Raw genomic sequence first — 5,000 nt, forward strand, 5'->3', positions numbered from 1 at the left:
CCCCGGGGTAGACCTGGCCTCCCCCGGTGCAGGCGGCGGCAGTCTCCGGCGCACGGGGGTAGACCTGGCCTCCCCCGGTGTTGGGGTAGACCTGGCCTTCCCCGCCGCGGGGGTAGACCTGGCCTCTCCGGCGCAGGCGGCGGCAGTCTCCGGCGCCCGGGGGTAGACCTGGCCTCCCCGGCCCGGGGTAGACCTGGCCTCCCCCGCCGCGGGGGTAGACCTGGCCTCCCCCGCCGCAGGCGGCGGCAGTCTCCGGCGCCCGGGGGTAGACCTGGCCTCCCCCGGTGTTGGGGTAGACCTGGCCTCCCCCGCCGCGGGGGGTAGACCTGGCCTCCCCGCCCCGGGGTAGACCTGGCCTCCCCCGGTGCAGGCGGCGGCAGTCTCCGGCGCACGGGGGTAGACCTGGCCTCCCCCGCCGCGGGGGGTAGACCTGGCCTCCCCCGCCGCGGGGGTAGGCCTGGCCTCCCCGGCGCAGGCGGCGGCAGTCTCCGGCGCCCGGGGGTAGACCTGGCCTCCCCCGCCGCGGGGGGTAGACCTGGCCTCTCCCGCCGCAGGCGGCGGCAGTCTCCGGCGCCCGGGGGTAGACCTGGCCTCCCCCGCCGCGGGGGGTAGACCTGGCCTCCCCCGCTCGGGGGTAGACCTGGCCTCCCCCGCCGCGGGGGTAGACCTGGCCTCCCACGCCGCAGGCGGCGGCAGTCTCCGGCGCCCGGGGGTAGACCTGGCCTCCCCCGCCCGGTGTTGGGGTGCCGTCCCCCGTCCCCCCGCGTTTATTCTTTTTTTTTTTTTTAACTTTTATTTATGTATGTATGTAGGTACGTACGTACGTACGTATGTATGTAATCATCGATTGGTACCTCGGGCGCAAATTGTTAATTCAAAAGGTGATAAGCGACCCTTCACATTTTCATTTAATTTACAACTAACTCTTGCACGTACTCTTGCCAAATTTATCTATTACAGCCGTCTTTATTAAAGAATTAACAGTAATTACTAACAGGTACTCATCGGCCCCACCTTCCCTCTCTCTCCCTTTCCCGTCCGTCACCTCTTGGCGTGCCCGAAAGAGAGGAATGCAGATTTGGTAAAGAAATCCGATCCTTCGTTATTGATGTGTCCATAGCCATGTTTATGTTTTGGGATCTCTTCAATGAACCCAATGGTTTATTTCATTGGTTCGATAAATTAAGTCTTCCTTAATTTTTAACGTCGATTCATTTCCTTCATTTCCGCACGAAGGAATTCATTCATCGTCGTCGAATACCTCGGTCCTAAGCGAGGGATAGAAACGTCGGTCACCGAATCGCTAGTCACTTGACCTTGACCTTAATTTACCCGGGGTCAGTTCTTGGTGCGCAGGGGATTGAGGAGTATTTGTACACGCGTCTTAACAAAGCAGGTCGAGCGTTATCGAGATTCTCCAATCGGCCCCGTTTTATTTTTCCGGGGGTATCGTCCACCTAGCCGTGCTAAAAGAAAATTAATTTTACCAGAATTTGATTGATTTCTTTTTCCCTACGGAAACCGATACGGACAATAACTCTTGTGTGACGCAGTGCTCGCTCTCCTGCATTAAAAGCCCTTTAAATCCCAGAAACGGGCGGGGGGTGGGGGAATTACGCCCACACGCACGCACACGCACGCATGCCCCCACTCCCCATCGCCCACCGCGGGCAGGAAGACGGGGACAGGGTGGCCCTTGTATCAGACCCGCTTAAATCTCGAATCACCCCCCCGGTTCCCCACCTCCCCACACACCCCCCGGACGGGAGACGGCGGCAGCCCGGTCCAGCCGGACCCGGAGCACGGAGGGGCCGTCAGGTCTACCCGGCTCCGGGGCCGGCGGCGGCCGTCAGGTCTACCCGGCTCCGGGGCCGGCGGCGGCCGTCAGGTCTACCCGGCTCCGGGGCCGCCGGCGGCCGTCAGGTCTACCCGGCTCCGGGGCCGGCGGCGGCCGTCAGGTCTACCCGGCTCCGGGGCCGGCGGCGGCCGTCAGGTCTACCCGGCTCCGGGGCCGGCGGCGGCCGTCAGGTCTACCCGGCTCCGGGGCCGGCGGCGGCCGTCAGGTCTACGCGGCTCCGGGGCCGGCGGCGGCCGTCAGGTCTACCCGGCTCCGGGGCCGGCGGCGGCCGTCAGGTCTACCCGGCTCCGGGGCCGCCGGCGGCCGTCAGGTCTACCCGGCTCCGGGGCCGGCGGCGGCCGTCAGGTCTACCCGGCTCCGGGGCCGGCGGCGGCCGTCAGGTCTACCCGGCTCCGGGCCAGGCGGCGGCCGTCAGGTCTACCCGGCTCCGGGGCCGCCGGCGGCCGTCAGGTCTACCCGGCTCCGGGGCCGGCGGCGGCCGTCAGGTCTACCCGGCTCCGGGGCCGCCGGCGGCCGTCAGGTCTACCCGGCTCCGGGGCCGGCGGCGGCCGTCAGGTCTACCCGGCTCCGGGGCCGGCGGCGGCCGTCAGGTCTACCCGGCTCCGGGGCCGGCGGCGGCCGTCAGGTCTACCCGGCTCCGGGGCCGGCGGCGGCCGTCAGGTCTACCCGGCTCCGGGGCCGGCGGCGGCCGTCAGGTCTACCCGGCTCCGGGGCCGCCGGCGGCCGTCAGGTCTACCCGGCTCCGGGGCCGCCGGCGGCCGTCAGGTCTACCCGGCTCCGGGGCCGCCGGCGGCCGTCAGGTCTACCCGGCTCCGGGGCCGCCGGCGGCCGTCAGGTCTACCCGGCTCCGGGGCCGGCGGCGGCCGTCAGGTCTACCCGGCTCCGGGGCCGGCGGCGGCCGTCAGGTCTACCCGGCTCCGGGGCCGGCGGCGGCCGTCAGGTCTACCCGGCTCCGGGGCCGCCGGCGGCCGTCAGGTCTACCCGGCTCCGGGGCCGGCGGCGGCCGTCAGGTCTACCCGGCTCCGGGGCCGGCGGCGGCCGTCAGGTCTACCCGGCTCCGGGGCCGGCGGCGGCCGTCAGGTCTACCCGGCTCCGGGGCCGCCGGCGGCCGTCAGGTCTACCCGGCTCCGGGGCCGGCGGCGGCCGTCAGGTCTACCCGGCTCCGGGGCCGCCGGCGGCCGTCAGGTCTACCCGGCTCCGGGGCCGGCGGCGGCCGTCAGGTCTACCCGGCTCCGGGGCCGGCGGCGGCCGTCAGGTCTACCCGGCTCCGGGGCCGCCGGCGGCCGTCAGGTCTACCCGGCTCCGGGGCCGCCGGCGGCCGTCAGGTCTACCCGGCTCCGGGGCCGGCGGCGGCCGTCAGGTCTACCCGGCTCCGGGGCCGGCGGCGGCCGTCAGGTCTACCCGGCTCCGGGGCCGCCGGCGGCCGTCAGGTCTACCCGGCTCCGGGGCCGCCGGCGGCCGTCAGGTCTACCCGGCTCCGGGGCCGGCGGCGGCCGTCAGGTCTACCCGGCTCCGGGCCAGGCGGCGGCCGTCAGGTCTACCCGGCTCCGGGGCCGGCGGCGGCCGTCAGGTCTACCCGGCTCCGGGGCCGGCGGCGGCCGTCAGGTCTACCCGGCTCCGGGGCCGGCGGCGGCCGTCAGGTCTACCCGGCTCCGGGCCCGCCGGCGGCCGTCATGTCTACCCGGCTCCGGGCTCGGCGGCGGCCGTCAGGTCTACCCCTTTTCGGAGCCCGTGGGGCCGCCTGCGGTACCCGGCGACCGCGGGTTGTTGGTTGCGTAGCGTCCGGCGATAAGGGCGGCCAAGTCTACCCGGCTCCGGCGGGACTTGGTCGCCTTGCCGGGGCCGAGGGGTAGACGTGTTGTCCCCGCTGCTTCGTCGGAGCTGCCGAAGGGGTCGCTGTTTTTCGCTGCCTCCAGTTACGTCATCGTAAAAGTCGGCGTGGTTGGCGCGCCTCCCCGGTGCGCAGAGGCGCCGCTCTTGGAGCTTGCCGGCGGCGGGGACGTGCCGGTCCGTACTATAGGAGCGAGCCGTGACTCGTCTCCAGAGCAGCGCTCGTCAGCGGCTGCAAGGCCCGCGGTTCTGCCAGCAAAGTGGGGTGCTCGGCGGCCGTCGTGGCGGTTCCCTCGGTGGTCCGGCCCAGCTTCCAGTCTCTTCGGTCCGGCCATCTCCCAGCGCTTGCCCGACAAGCCAGCCCAGCGTGTCCGAGGGGTCGGGAGCTGCGGAGAGCCGGAGCCGGCGGCCGGCTCCGGCGGCCGTTGCCGACCGGCACGAGGCATAAGGCCGGATCCCGCAGGGCAGGGCAAAGACTCGAACGCACCCAGCCGGGGCCCAGTGATGGTGAAGGTCACTGCCGGAGGCAGACGGCCGGGGGGCGTCGAGCCTGCCGCGGCTTACTCCCGGCTCCAGAGGGCCCGGTTGGTGGGACGACCGAGGTTGGCGGCACCTCGTCCCTTTGTGCCAGCCTTAAGCTGGAGCCCGCGAAGCGGGCGGAGAGAGCGGCGGCCGGCTCCCGGCCAGCCGAACGCAGACGGCCGGGGGGTGCCGAGCCTGCCGCGGCTTCCCCCCCCCGGCCCCCCGAGGGCCCAACTGACGGCGCAGGCGGGGCGGCGGCGTCCCGTTTTCACCGGTGCGAGCCCTCCGCGGGCAGCTGGTGGTGTCAGGCGGGCCCGGTGACGGGACTGCGGCGTGCAGGCGAGGCGGCGGCGCCTCGTCCTCGTTTCCCCCGGGAGAAGCGGTTCCCCGCGGGGCAGGGCAAAGACCGGCGGCCGGTGGCGGTCGCCGGCACTCGAACGCTGGAAGGCCGGGGGAGCCGAGCCTCCCTCGGCCCCGGGGGGCCCGATGATGGCAAAGGCGGGTGCTGGCACCGTTCCGGGGCAGAGGTGCCCGCGAGTGCCCAGCCCACCAGGGCTGCCGCCGGCTGCCGAGGGCCGTGTGATGGAGACGGGCAAGGTGGCGGCGCCTTGTCCTTTTTCTCCGGCCTTAAGCTGGAGCCCGCGAAGCGGGCAGAAACACCGGCAGCCGAATGCAGACAGCCGGGGGGTCTCGAGTCGGCCGCGGCTTGCCCCGGCCCCCGAGGGCCCGGTGATGGTGCAGGCGGGGCGGCGGCGCCTCGTCCTCTTTTTTGCTGGCGCGAGTCCTGGTA

The sequence above is a fragment of the Calonectris borealis genome, unplaced genomic scaffold (assembly GCF_964195595.1).
Source record: "Calonectris borealis unplaced genomic scaffold, bCalBor7.hap1.2 HAP1_SCAFFOLD_173, whole genome shotgun sequence".
NCBI classification, from domain to species: domain Eukaryota; kingdom Metazoa; phylum Chordata; class Aves; order Procellariiformes; family Procellariidae; genus Calonectris; species Calonectris borealis.